Consider the following 14,016-nt stretch of genomic DNA (forward strand, 5'->3'; position numbering starts at 1 on the left):
CTAGTTTGTTTCAGTCATAAATGTTTACTGCCTTGTTTTTTTTTAATCTTATAAGCATGTTCAGAAGAGTGTATTTTTAATTTATGAAACCTATTGTTTACTTCTGTTGAACTAGAAGATTAGTGGAAAGCAGGAATATTAAATTACTTCAACCACTGCAATATAACCAAGACAGATGAATAAAGTGGGTTTCTATTTTCAATAAAGGATGTTAGTAAAGGAGTTTTAAAATTAGCCCAGGCATTTTGTGCATTAAATGCATTTATTCATTTAAACCTTCTGGCTTTTTTCCCCCCAAGTGGCATACAGAGAAACTTAATGCTTTACATGGCCATTCATTTAAAACTCTCACTGTGTGCAATTAATCTTGTCCAACAATTCAATTCAGAAAGTAAAACATCAAAAAGCATAGTTCAATTCAACAGTCATTACTGTGAAGTAATCTTTCTGCTCCTGACAGTTCTTATAGACTCTTTGCAAAACTCTGTTGAAGGTGCATTGTAAGCTCCATATAAGTTTGAATTACAACTCAGTTGAAATCACTCCAAGTCTTAGAAGAACTTTTGGCTCAATATAACAACTTGAAAATACCAGTACCTTATTCCCCCCACCCAACCCCCCATTTTCTTCCTATCTTTAGTTAAATACCAGCTGTCTAAAAAACTGACACTAATTTTCACCGTTATTTATTTTTTCAATACTTTCTAAATAAAGGAAGATTGTGATTGAAATATACCTGTCCTCACCCTTGAATGGTTAAACAACAGGAATTATAAGGAACAAGAATAAGTAATTTAATTGTGAATCAGGGTAGACTGAAGATTTTGAATGTGAATTTGTCTCCCAATGTCCATTAGACTGACTTTCCCTGCCCTTTAAAACACATTTATATTCTGCAGAGAAAAGAAAATTGATCTTTGAGGCCATTAATGGAAACACTCTCTATACCAGTTTTCAGTTTTTCAATTGATTTAATTAGATTTTAAAAATGTTTGGATTAACAAAAACAACCACTAATTTGAAGAAATATATGGAAAGGGTTTATTATAATATTGATAATGCTAATAAATCAAATAGGCATCAACTTTAGTCTTTTTGTTCTGAACAGCCTAAAATCAGTCTCTTTGAGTGAAGGAAGTAACAGCAGTAGTAAGTTGATGGAGGGAATATCATGGGTATGTCATTTGGCCATGTGTTAAATCACTGAGGAATTTCCATGGAAGTTTTTGAAACACTCAACTTCTGACCACTAACACAGAATCACGCTGAAACACAATTAATTAAAATTTTTAAATTACTATCATTTAAAATAAGAAAATAGGTAATTTATGAAAAGTGAACTTGGCACAAAAAGGTCTTGAATATGTAACTCTCACTTTTATTCCATCTGTTAACATTACTGCCTTTAGAAAAATAGTTAACAGCCACTTGGGGTCTAGAATTCTAAAGCATGAAGATGAGAAAGACTAACTAATGTGACCCTTTTATTTTACTGAAGATGAAACTTAGGGGCAGTGAGGTTAATCATTTCTATAAAGTCACACCATTAAATAATGATAGAGTAATCCCAATTCCCTTAACTCCCAGTTCAGCATTGACCACACTGACTCTGTCAATAAATGTAAAAAGAAAAGTACAGAATACAGTAAACTACAAAATCATTGAAAGAAAAAGAATCCCCTTTGCTCAAGGAGCTTATAGATTGCATAGGGAGGCGAGGTTATAGACAACCAGATGTCACAAGTATAAGCTGATTTCACTTAGAAACCTGACCAAAATGTTTGTAAATCAGTTTCATAGAACTTAAAATATATCTGCCACAGAAACAATGGTCTTTCTATTTTAGCTGTGCACAAAACTTTTAACCTAGACTATGGGTAAAATACATTGTTTATATTAGGTTGGGTCCTATATTTTAAATATAGCACAAGAGAAAAGAGAAGAGCAAACACTTATTTTCCCTCTATACTGAAATAAGTAAACTTTGACTCTATCTTTAAAGAACTCTTCTCATTATTATTATTCCATCTCCAATAAACTGCTCATTAGATGTCCTCGTGTTTGTCTAAGGCCCAATTCTTTTTTACTACTCACATGACTCATCACCCCAAATTACTCAGTGCATTGACTCCAAGCAGGTGCCTCTTACTAGCCTGAGAATAACTGACAGTGTGTGACATTCTGAAAGGATGTTTTTTAAAAAGGCTACTTGTCAATATATTGGTGACAGTTCAGGCAGTATAATAAGTGAAAAGAAAAAATGGTGTCATAAATTTAATTTCCTGCAAGGGAGTCACCTCATTGGCATCTTAGCCTAAGAATAATCTCCCCAAATGTTCACCTATGTTTCTCAACACCATGTAAATCCTCTCCTAAATCCTTTGATACTTCAATAAGTCTCTCTCTTTTTTCCTTTTTCTAGAATTCACATAGCATGTGGTTGTTGGTGAAAAGGGGAGAGGAAATAAGAAAAAAAAGTGTCACAGAGGTGGCCATTTTTTACAGGAAAGTCTCGCATGGGGGCAGTTACCCAATAGGATAGAAGTAACCAGAAAGGATGTGGCCACAAACTTTTTCTGATATGGGAGTATAAACTTTTTTTCAAGGAAAAGACTCAAGAAAGAAATGTAATTGTATAACACATACAAACACGCAAATACTTCATAAACAGTGGTCAAGGTCTGGGTTGGGAACAATAGACAGCCATATTCACTGAATAACAACAGGAAAAGAGGGGCTAGTTGAGGCAATAAATTCTTCACCCTTTTGTCATTAGGTTCTAGCATTTATATCAACATCTCTGAATCTCCATAATCAGCCTAAAAGGTAGGTATTTTCCTCATTTGGTTACAAGAAAAATGTGAACAGTGATAGGCCAATTGTAGTATTTGGAAAAATAAGATTTTGGTTGAAGTTTTAAAGGTGGATTACAGGAAAGAACAATCTTAATTAATTTAGAAGAATATATACTGCCATGTGATAGGGAAGATGCAAAAGAATTATAGGTTATAGTTCATAGTCTAATGGGGTTGCCATCGCCTAGACGGTGGCATGTTAAACAGATGAAGACCTTATGTTGGCACATCTCTGTAATCATAGGAAAGTTATTTTTTGTGTGATAGACAAATTAAATTGTCTGATTTTGAGGCAACCTTATACTTTATCTCTCAAGAAACAAAGGCTATCTATCCTTAAAATTATTCCCCTTTTGAGGTTTCATTAGTATATTCAACCCAGCTCACCTAGAAACAGAGCAGGTGGATGTCAAGGAACAACTACCAATGGTTGTTATTACTCATTTCTCCTTTTTTGCTGCAAAAATCATTATAACAGAAAGAACCATTTAATTTCTAACATGGCAAGAAATGTGAGTCTTTTGTGTATTCTGATAGAACCTTTTACCTTATTTCAAAACAATAGTAAATCATAGCAAATCCTCAATTTTCCTTACATTCCTTCATTTTAGGAGCAAAGTCTGCAGTTACACTGATCCAGTGGCTTCTCTTGACCTAATTTATGTTGTATCATGAGATTCTATTAAAAGAAACTAAATCACTGCAGTAGATTTATTCACCTTAAATAATTTAAGCTAATTGAAAAAGAACCAAACTAAAACTAAAACACTTCTCTCAAGCATTCAACTCCTGCATGTCAATTAGTAATTTAAACAACCAGCTAATCACAACAGCTTTATGAGAAACACGGACCTGTGCTATGTACACATTTCTCTACCTTCCCTGAGCTGAAGACAGAAACAAATATCAATTCTGAGTCTGAAAGTATGTGTATATATATTCTGTAGTAATTAGGCAAGCCCAATGAAATATTTTCACAGATAGAACTGAGATTTTTCTCAGTTTTCCCAAACTGAGAAATTTCTAAAATTTTGAAAACAACACATAGAAAAATGAGAGAAATATCTGGAGAAGCATATCCAATCACTCTTTTGGCAATGAGTTATGGCATTCCAAATTTACAACATGACTTAAGCAAAACCAAATTAAAAACATTATTGTTATTCACAAAGATTACCACATTATGATAACCAGAAACCGAATTCCTAATGGGTTGATTTCAAAATTAAGAACCTGGTCTCCTATTATTATTATTATTATTATTATAGTTTATTATTGTAATATTGCTTGTTAAAAGTTACTAAATATATTGTTAAAAGTTACTAAATATCATTTTGGTTTAAGATATGCTATTAAGGTAGTGGCCTCTAATGTTATCTCAAATTATATAATATTCTGATTGTCCCCTCATTACAGAACTCCATTTGTGAAATCAGTGCTCATTTTTCTCATGTGATTATTTAATTTTATAATTCAGCCTTTGTAATACCTGGAATGTGTGGCATAATCATTCATATGACAGTCCTACAAAGAGTTACAAAGCTTTTTGCAGCATTTTTACCATACATCTTTCTTAAGAGAATTAGAAAATTCAAACATAACTTTGTCTTGGAAGTAAAGCCTTTTGAAATATGGCTAAAGTGCACACTGCATAAAGACAACACACTTAAGCAGACTTTCCCCCCTTTAAACAGCATTCAAATTTTCAAAAGCAATAGATTCTCAGTCCACACGGAGTCTATTGCATTATTCATTTCATGTGCAACCTCATGCTGGACCATAAATTGTTACTTTATCTAATCAAAGGAGACTTAACTCTACAGAAGGTCAAAGGTTTAATTTTGTGAAGTATTATCTTACGCTATGAGTTTAACCGAAAAATAGAAGAAGAAAAACAGCCAAGAAACTGGTAATAAATGAACCTTTATTGCCTCAGGCATTGGCCTAGTTAATAAACTTTCATTGAAGGTTTCTTTCAACTGTTACGGACAATGAGAGGAAAAAAATCTTAAATTACAGCCATGTGTGACTTTTAAAGCAGTCATTCTTTTTTATCTCAACCTCCTTAGCTCAGGAAAAAAAAAAAAAAAAGACAAAGAGAGATTGTCTTCGATCTTTTAACCAAAAATGTATGTTTCTAAACAGATGAAAAAGTACAGATAAACTTTTCTAAAAGCAGAGGTCAGCTTTGAACAATATAAAAAAATGCATTCTTTAGGTGTTGAATCTTAGAGAACAATCTCTCTAGTTAAATGTAAAAGTACAAAAGGGAGGAGGAAGGCATGTTGTATTCTCCACAAATCTAACTCTTAAATTATAGTCTCTTGCTTAGCAAAACACGAAGCCTTATAATCTCCACATTACCACACTAAGTCCATTGTAGCCTTAATATCCATTAAATGCATTGTAAATAAGTACATTATTTGCGTACTGTTTGCCCCATTTTAGGCAAAAAAAAAAAAAATCATTTTATTTTCAAAACCGAACTCTAGTAGCAAAATAATTTGTTTTATTGTCATGCAATTAAAATCTTTAGGAGAAACAAGTCCTTTTAGCTGATACTCTCAACTCAAAATTGCCTGTAGGTAGTACCTCTTCCCCCCAGTATTTTTCAGTAAAGAAAATAAACTAAGTTGTTCTATCTAAACTAATATGCTTTTTTTTTTTTTTTTTTTTTTTTTTTCCAGGAGGCACTGTGTTGAGTACAAAAGTTACTGTGGACTCAATTCCAACATCTTTATCTCCACACCACAGCATAAATAAGGTAGATCCTTGCACCACCAACAGAGTTCGCATAAGCTGTGAGAAAAGAAGCCATGTTCTGCATCTTTCTTTAGATATTCTCAAACAGAAAAGGAAAGAGGCTCTGTGCTCCTAAGGGGACCCCCTGCCAGATTCCACCCACAAATCACAATGCACTCAGCAGGGCACCGAACCCTCTTCCCACCTGGCAGCATTTGGACAGAAGTGGGCTTTACTTCATTCCAGGGACATGTCCTCAGGATGCTATCTTGGCCACCTTTGAATCTGAACATGATAGCTGCTTATACCAGCAACATCAGGTGAAAGCAAGACCAGGCTCCCTACTAAGAAATACACTCCTCACAGCTGGGAAGCAATGAGTTCTCCTGGGGTCAAGGATGAAGCACGTTTATACCAGTAGCTCTACTTCTTTTCTATATTTGCCAAGAGCAGTGAGAGAGACTTAGGAGAAAGTGGAAAATACAGAGATTAAAGACAATTTAATGTGAATTCTGAGTGGGGGGAGGGAAAGTCAAGTTCTATGCACTAAATATTGAGGATACAAACACAAATCATTGTCAAAACAGCAATTGATAAACATGATTTGTATTGCCCTACCTTAGTTTTTTTCTTGATTTATACACATGGTACCATTGGGGAGCAGAAGAATGAAAAGCGGAGGAAAAATGAAGAAACATCAACTAATTTCTAGAAAAGAAACACTATATTTGAATATATATAGTGAATGGTTAGTTACAATACAACTGTGAATAAATGATTTTGAATAAGCAACGATGGTAATGCTTTATAATTTCAGGGGCTTTTACTTACCATTTCTAAGAAAGGCTGTGATACATCTAGAAAGTAACCCAAATGGCAGAGAAGCATGGAAGAGTAACAAAAACAGGTATCTTGAATCTAATTCTTTATTCCATTAATCAACGTTTTATGGGTTTAGGAAAGTTGTACTACAGTACACAGAGAGGATAAGAAGAAAGAAAGATCAAGGGAATTCAAAGGATTTATTAAAAGTGCAGACTGTAACTCCGACTAGTGTTTTAGCTAGATAGACACAATTAATTAATTGTAACATTGTGAAACTCTAAAACACTGAAGGAACGTGCTCATGCCTGCAATGCAGTAATGTAGCAAAATACTTATAATCTTTCAACCACCAGGAGCTTTTGTTGGTTTTTTAACCTAATCCACAGCTTGACATAGATCCTAGGGTAATGGAACACAGTTCTTTGATTGAAATAATATCTAAACATTGCTGTGCTAGCCCGGTGGCCTAATAGAAGTCTGTCTCTCTGGAACTCGAGAAATTCAAGTCTGGAAACAAACTCATACATTGAGCTCTGGCTTGTAAGTCCTTCAAAAAAAAAGTCTTTTTGAGACTGGAGTGTGCCCTTTCCAGTTTGACAGAACCAAAACAGGTATAAAACCTCTATAATCGCTTTTCTTTCAAACAGTGAGACAGTCGAAGCAAATCATTTTCTTCAGCCACTAAAAAGCTCCTAATAAGACAACAGTGTAGTGTTGATAATTGCAGTCTAATACATGTCATGAAATAGTAAAGAATTTCAGAAGGGATCCATTCCCCCAGCTTTCTCCTCTTTGATGCAAAAATCTACAAGAATATCTACAAGTTTTTTAGTCATTGTTACATATATTTTGTCAATTTTAGTCATGTGGAAAATTTCAGTGTTCAAAAGCACACTAAAAATACCTGAAAAAGAATTTGTATATACTACATTTAGTGAAAAAACAACCTCTATATTATTTTGCTTTATTTAATGTATCTCAATTTGTCAATTTGCCACATTAGCCCATTTGAACATTTTACCTAGAGCAGAATAATTTCTAGGTCTGCATGTGCAGCAATAAAGTTTGATTAATCTCTGAAAAATAATTGCAATAAAATCTCCATTGCATTGAGTATTCTGACCAAATTCAAAAAGCAGAGAAAATACACTATTAAGATTTATCCATACCCAGGCATCTTATAAAAACTGCCTAGCAAAAATATAGGTGAATAGAAAACAGTAAACACAAGGGTAGCATTAAATATACCCGAGGCTTTACCCAAATTATGATTTTATGTTTGGATGTCGTGCTTATAATACTAAGTAATGAAAATGATTTTTATACTTAGTGTCTGTCATCTGACACTATCAAGTCACTTTATAAACATGCTAATAAAAATGATACTTAGATGACAACTGAAACAGTCTGCACACTGTCACAAATGTGAAATCTTGACATATTTTATCATTACATTGTAAAGCATGAGCTGTGAAGCTGGGTGGGAAGTAGAGCACAAGTAAGAAAAATCCTCAAATTAAGTAAGTATATAATCCTAAAAACATAGTAGTCCTTCTAAAAAGAATTCCAGGAGTACAACTAGAGTTAGTTTAATCAGTAGATCAACAATGTCTAGGACCCAAATTCTTTCCATATTTCCTTTTTGCTATCCTCAATATACTGGGAACACTTCCATGTTTTAGGAAGTGAGCTACAACAATTCTAGGAACCCAAACAAAAAAGTGAGGAGCTATATATTACATATATTTCCTTTGATTCCCTGAAGAAATCTTTCACAAGGGAAGTCCTAAAGACTTGCCACTCAGAGCTCATTAGCATAAATTGCATCACCTGATCATGCCTGACCACTCCTAGGCAAAGAGGATGGGTGCACCATGACTCACATCTGGAAAAGAACATGGGGCTGGGTCCTCTTAAAGCACACGGTTGGAGGAAAAATGTGGAATTCCTCAATAAATTATGTTTTGTTATAAAGAAAAGACGTGATAATGGTTATTGGCTAGCAACTAACAAAGACTGCAATAAAAGCTTACAGGGGAATATAAGAAAATAGCTAACAGACTCAAATAGAAGCCCAAATGCATTGCTATTCCAAATCTTCCGTCATTTGAAATCATTCCCATGCTGGCTCATAAGTTAAGTACCTAGATGCAGAGGATAATATCACTGTTTCTCTCAAGGTACTTTTTACTCCTCATAATAAAGGCCTTGTAAAGAAAAGTTCCATAAAATTATAATACTGACCTTGATTTTTATATTTAGAGCTACCAGGAACAGAAACATGAAATAGCACTCAATTGCTTTGAATTTCTTTCTACACCTCTAGCTGGAGATATCTATAGAATAAATAATAAGATGGCACACCTATGGAATAAATGATAAGATGGTGTCCTTCATTTGATTCCTGGACAATACAATATATATAAGACAACTGTTATGGAATGTGACACCAAGGAACTGGTCATGTTTGAGCTGTATCAAATAAACACTTAAACATTTCCTGTGATAGTGAGCTGGCTAAAACTGGTAGTGATGTTACTCAGTGCTTTGATACAGTACTAGAAATCTTGGCCATGTGTTCATCCTTCTTAAGGATGTGAACTGGTATAGAAAACTTGAAAGACCAACCACAGAGCTCAAGGGAGAGGGGAAAACACATGCTCATTGCTTTACCAGTGCTGTTTATTCTCTTCTTTCCATCTATGGTACCATTGATAGTAAAAAAGAACTTCTTAATAAACTTTTAAAATGGGGAGCAATAGCAGAAATCTGATGTAGGACAAAGAATACAGATTTTGCAGTCCGAAGTCTGCATGGTGGTCTACTATGGCTAGGTAAGAAGGCCTCTGTTCACAAGATCTAATTTCTCTCAGCTTCAGTGAACTCATCCTCAGCTATAATAAAGAGAACCATGTTGCCTGTGTCTCACAGAATTGGTGAGAACATTAAATCACATAGGATGTGTGAAAAACGTACATGTTTCATAATGACAGTTTCCTTCCTTCCTTTGTTTTGCGATCATTCCATCAATAGTGGATCCTTCCCTTTCTTTCTTTTTTTTTCTTTTCTTTTTTTTTTTTTTTTAGTACTGTCCTCACTACTTAAACAGCTGCCACTACTTGTTCAGAATGCATGGCAGAGCCAGGGCCATGACATCACTCCCATAAATCTGTTCCTTCAACTGTATTTCCCAGGATCAATAATGGAACTTAGTAGAAAGATGTATTCCTCATGAAGAATTTTGTTTTATAAATACTTGCATGGATGAACTCTAGATCAAATTTGAAGATTTTATGAAATTTGAATCCACTACTTACTAACTGGCCTTAGACACTTCGCTTAACCACTCTGGAAATGGGACTGATAAAGTACCTGCATGTTAAAAAAAAAAAAAAAGAAGGTACCTACATGTTATGGTGATTATGAAAATCAATGAAGGAGTACACACAATGAGCTGCAACTGTGTGTAGTACAACGTAAGCACTCAATATATGTAGACTATCACTACTGTTCTCTCACATAGGAGAAACTAATATTCACAATTCAATATCATATGGAAACTAATTTTAAGATGATGGAAACTGAATTTTAATTTATGTTCTAATCAAAAGGAACATAAATTTTTCAAAGATACATAAGAATTCACATTATTATTACACACACATCTTGATTCCAAGGATATTTTATTATAAAAAATATAATAAAGACACATCAGTAAAGAGATCCACTTGCATAGATATGAGCAACATGAAGCAAACTCTGTGCTGTGTGCAGAGCCCGACACGGGGATAGATCCCATGACTATGAAACCAAGAGTCAGACAGTCAACTGACTGAGCCCTCCAGGCACCCCTCAAAGTTATGATTTTAAATAGATAGTCACTAAATTATCAGATTCAGACATAATAAGAGTTGGAGATATCTTGGAAATCATCTTCTCTAACCCAGACTCACATTGTGAGTAGAGGGCATATACATGGTCAACAAACACATGAAAAAATGCTCCACATCACTTGTCATCAGGAAAATACAAATCAAAACCACAATGAGTTACCACTTTACACCAGTGAGAATGACTAAAATTAACAAGACCAGAAATTACAAATGTTGGTGAGGATGTGGAGAGAGGCGAACCCTCTTACACTGTTGGTGGGAATGCGAGCAGGTACAGCCACTTTGGAAAACAGTGTGGATGTTCCTCAAGAAGTTAAAAATTTAGCTACCCTATGACCCAGCAATTGCACTGCTTTGTATTTACCCCAAAGATACAGATGTAGTGAAATGAAGGGACAGATGCACCCCAATGTACATAGCAGCAATGTCCACAATAGCCAAACTGTGCAAGGGGCTGAGATGTCCTTCAGCAGAGGAATGGTGATATATATATATATATATATATATATATATATATATATATATATATATAAATATACACACACACATATCAGAATACCACTGACATGGATAAAACTGGAGGGTATTATGATGAGTAAAATAAGTCAATCAGAGAAAGACAACTATCATATGGTTTTACTCATATGTGGAATATAAGAAATAGTGAAAGGGACCATAAAGGAAAGGGGGGAAACTGAGTGGAGGAAAATTAGTGAGGAAGACAAAAGATGAGAGATTCCTAACTCTGGGAAACAAAGGGTTGCAGAAGAGGAGGTGAGGTGGGGAAATGGGGTAACTGGGTGATATGCAATACGGAGGGCATGGGATGTGATGAGTATTGAGTGTTATACTTACTATATGTTGGCATATTGAATTTAAATTTAAAAATTAATTAGGGACACCTGAGTGGTTCAGCAGTTAAGCGTGTCTTTTGGCCCAGGGTGTGATCCTGGAGTCCCAGGATTGAGTCCCACAGCGGGCTCCCTGTGTCTTGGCCTCTGTGTGTGTGTGTGTGTGTGTGTGTGTCTCTGTATGTCTGTCTGTCTCATGAATAAATAAATAAAATCTTAAAAAATTAAATTAAAAAGGGATGCCAGGGTGATTCAGTGGCTGAGTGCCTGCCTTTAGCTCAAGGTATGATCCCAGGGTCTGGGATTGAGTCTCACATTGGAGTCCTTGCAGGGAGCCTGCTTCTCCCTTTGTCTATGTCTCTGGCTTGCTCTTTCTCTCTCTGTCTGTTTCTCATGAATAAATAAAATTAAAATCTTTAAGAAAAAAAATAAGTCCAAAAAATTATATTAAAAAAAATTAGTAAGGTCAGACCCAAGCTAAGATCTCTCTCTCCACTGATAGGCCTAGTACTTTTACCTTTATAAAAAGCTACCCTACCACACAGATTCTTTAAGCATAGTTTTGACTCCTTAAATATATTCACTCTTTTTGTATACCTACTCTTTATTCACAAAGAAATATCCATGGATAGTGGAAGATAAATAAAAGAAGATCCAGATGGCTAATAATAACATAGCTATTTCTCCATTATGCCATGAGAAAAACCAAATCAATACAAACTAACTTCACATCAGCAATGTTACATCTACCATTGCATAGGTTTCATTGTCAATGGCTAGTTCTCTTACATGAGAAATTTCAAATTATCAAGTATTATGGTATTATAGCAACAGTTCACTAGAGGGGTTTCTATTATCTAAAAAAAAAAAAAAAAGTGTGTCTGTTCTCAGAAAGGTGTAATTTGTTTCCCATTTCCTTACATTATTTCCTCTCAATATCAAGCTTCAGCGACACATATCCATAGGTATCATTTACTGAATAGAAGTCAAAATATTTAATTTTTAACTTTTAAGTGCAATTTAAATCAGATAATAAATTTATTACTCTAATAGATAACATGATATTTGAATTTTCAGAGCACATGGCAAATGGATCTAATTTAAACACACTTATAAAGAAGGAATACCCCTACCTTTCTCTCTGAGTGATCATGGGAAACCAAATTAACTTGTAAAACAGGAAATCAGGGACTTGTAGAATTCTAAGAGATTCTAAACTCTATCTTCCTGAATTCTAATTATTATCAAGGAATTCTGATAAAAGTTGACAGCTACATTTAATCTTTCAAGACATTTATTTACATACCACAACTAAAATTTATAGTGCATCTTTATCATAATAAATTTGTAAGAATTATTTAATGTTGATAATTATTATTATAAATATTTTTTTAATTTTTATTTATTTATGATAGTCACAGAGAGAGAGAGAGAGAGGCAGAGACACAGGCAGAGGGAGAAGCAGGCTCCATGCACCGGGAGCCTGATGTGGGATTCGATCCCGGGTCTCCAGGATCACGCCCTGGGCCAAAGGCAGGCGCCAAACCGCTGCGCCACCCAGGGATCCCGTATAAATACTTTAATTCAAGTTTTAGGATCCACTTATAAAATACTAACAAAACCAGCTCTGATATTCACTTATAAAGTAATTCACTTATAAATAAAGTAAAATTCATTGTCAATTTCTTAAGTATATCACTATTTTCCATTGTTACTAAAAACCTACAAGGTCATTTGAACAAACTGCTTTATGATATGTATAATACTTTTTCCTATAAGCAAAATATAGTTTTGATAATCATTGTAATACAAAATATGTAATCTCAGTAGGAAAATAAAAAGTGTAATGAAAACATGGGCAATTCAAAGAAGTATTTCTTGATTTCAATAAAGAACATAGATAGGTCTTTAGAAACTCTATGATTAGGCATGACTCTGGGAGTTTCTAGTAAAATTTCAATTCTTATTGATATTGAACTCAAATCATAATGTATTAAGTTTGTACTATGTTCCAGGGATTAAAAAGATTAAAAAAAAAAGATGGGTACAACATAGGTCTTTCCCTTAAAATTGTAAATTCAGTGATAGTAGAGGAGAAATTATGTCTGGCTTGTTCATGGATACAAAATCAGCAATGAAAACACGGATCAACATGAAGAAGATGTGCTTAATTTATGTTGAAGAAAGTTATGAAGAAAGAAAAGAGGGAAATAAAGACCAGAAGGAAAAAAGAAAAGGAAGAAAAAAGGAAGAGATGACAGGGAAGGAAGAAAGAGAGGGAGAGAGGTAAGAACAAACTTACCCTTTAGTTGGGGAGACAGACCCCGTATACAATCATCCGCAACACAAAACAGAATGTGTAAGTTGTATCAGAAGTACACAGCGCTGTTATTATAACTCAGATCACAAAGATTTATTTGGGCGAGGGGATCCCCAGAAAAGCTTCAGGTAGGAGGTAGCGTTTGAGATGACTCATAATATATGGAGAGAGACTTGGTTGATAGAACTGAGGGAAAAGAATATTTCAAGGGAAAAAGAGAAGAGAATTAAAAAAAATAGTGAACAACAGGACAAAGCTGGGAACATATTGGACTTGTCTGGATAATATAATGTATATAGGGTAAGAAACATTGGATAGGGAGATTAGAACATAGACCTGAAAAGGAATATTGATGTCATTTCATAAATGTGTTTAAATGCCATTGCAATAGAACATGCTCTGGGAAGCTGATGATACTTAAGGCAGGAAGCATCTTGGTTAGAACAGTGCTGACCCATAATTCCCCAGACACCCAGCTTCCCTCTTAATCTGTGTGGACCTCATTAGAGCACTTTATGTTGCTTTGTCCA

The 14,016-nt window shown here is 34.5% G+C and overlaps 1 protein-coding gene across 1 annotated transcript in view; it reads right to left on the reverse strand.

Annotated features, from left to right (window-relative positions):
* The window catches only part of DACH1 (dachshund family transcription factor 1), a 429,427-nt gene that overhangs the window by 199,212 nt on the left and 216,199 nt on the right, over positions 1-14,016 (reverse strand). The window lies entirely within an intron of this gene.

The sequence above is a fragment of the Canis lupus genome, chromosome 22 (assembly GCF_003254725.2).
Source record: "Canis lupus dingo isolate Sandy chromosome 22, ASM325472v2, whole genome shotgun sequence".
NCBI lineage: Eukaryota > Metazoa > Chordata > Mammalia > Carnivora > Canidae > Canis > Canis lupus.